General features: G+C 62.8%; 1 pseudogene; it reads left to right on the top strand.

The window, feature by feature from the left end:
- The first annotated feature begins 1,154 nt into the window (after positions 1-1,154).
- Positions 1,155-1,261, top strand: part of LOC142793606 (large subunit ribosomal RNA) — a 4,550-nt pseudogene continuing 4,443 nt past the window's right edge.

The raw sequence follows: 1,261 nt of genomic DNA, 5'->3' as shown, positions 1-1,261 counted from the left end.
GATCACATATCAAGAGAGCCTTCGGCGCACAAGGGAACGTGAGCCGTCGACTCGTTTTGACCGCGTCGGCAACACGGACAGCACGCTGAACACCTCACAGCGAGCGCCAACAGCGGCCACTCAAGGGCGAGACGGTGGCGACCGTCGTGCCAGAGCCCAACCGAAACGGGGGCGACCGACTGCATTGAGGATGTGGCACCTCGTTGAGACCGCCGCAGGACTTCGAGTCGGAAGGAAGCCTGCAGGGAAAGTGCGGTCGAGGTTGCGTACTCCTCTCTGCGACCGGGCGCGCAAGAGCTGCGAGAGCCACGGACGCGCAACTTTAACGCACGGTAAACACGAGGAGCGAAAGCCGGCCAGCAAAGCTTCTCCAGCCGTGCGCAAAGTGCGCGAGATCGCAGCCTTGCGTTGCGCTTGTTGCCCTCGAAGTAAGCAGGGTGTCCCGTAGACCGGGCGCTCGAACACGCTGCGGGGCCGTGCCTCCTCCAGGCTTTGCCGCGCGAACAGGGAACGTTCGCGCGCAAAGCGCAGGGAGGTGAGGAGGCTGCGCCCGACGTTTGCGGTTCGCTGCGTACGCGGTTGATGCGGAGAGCACGGCGCGACGACTTGCCGCGAAGCGGAAAAAGTCTCCCGCACGAGTTGGCGAAACGTTGGCGAAGCTTAAGGCGTTCTCGTCGTAGTCCGCCGTCGGTCTAAGTGCTTCGCAGTTCCCGTCCCGTTCAAAAAACTGGGCCACTCCAGTTGGGGCGGGGGCGACGCTACACGAGACGATGCCTCTCGCCAGGCTGCGTGGCTGCCCTTGCGGCGGCGGCGACTGGCCTCGGCGGTGTTTGGGCTTTCGACACGGTCGTTTATCACGCAACTGCTCGGACGACGCACGCGCGCAGCGGAATGCCGCTTGCCAGCCTTGTGAAGATGTGACCCTGTACAGGGTTGCGGGCGCACTTGGTAGGGCGTCGTACTCGGTTCGCGATGGGTTTACGAACGTGTCCCGTCACTTCCACGTCACACCGGTTGTGCGCCGCACGCGTGCAGCGGGGAAGCCGATTGCCAGCCTTGTGAAGAAGTGGCCCTGTACAGGGTTGCGGGCGCACTTGGTAGGGCGAGCGCACGCGGTCGTGCAGGAAGTTGATGGAAGCGAATGTATCCGCTGTCGACCTCAGATCAGGCGAGACAACCCGCTGAATTTAAGCATATCACTAAGCGGAGGAAAAGAAACCAACAGGGATTCCCCGAGTAGCTGCGAGCGAAACGGGACCGA

The sequence above is a fragment of the Rhipicephalus microplus genome, unplaced genomic scaffold (genome assembly GCF_043290135.1).
Source record: "Rhipicephalus microplus isolate Deutch F79 unplaced genomic scaffold, USDA_Rmic scaffold_312, whole genome shotgun sequence".
In the NCBI taxonomy this organism is placed as follows: domain Eukaryota; kingdom Metazoa; phylum Arthropoda; class Arachnida; order Ixodida; family Ixodidae; genus Rhipicephalus; species Rhipicephalus microplus.
The sequence above is the reverse complement of the archived record's forward strand: the minus strand, read 5'-3'. Positions and strand labels throughout refer to the sequence as shown.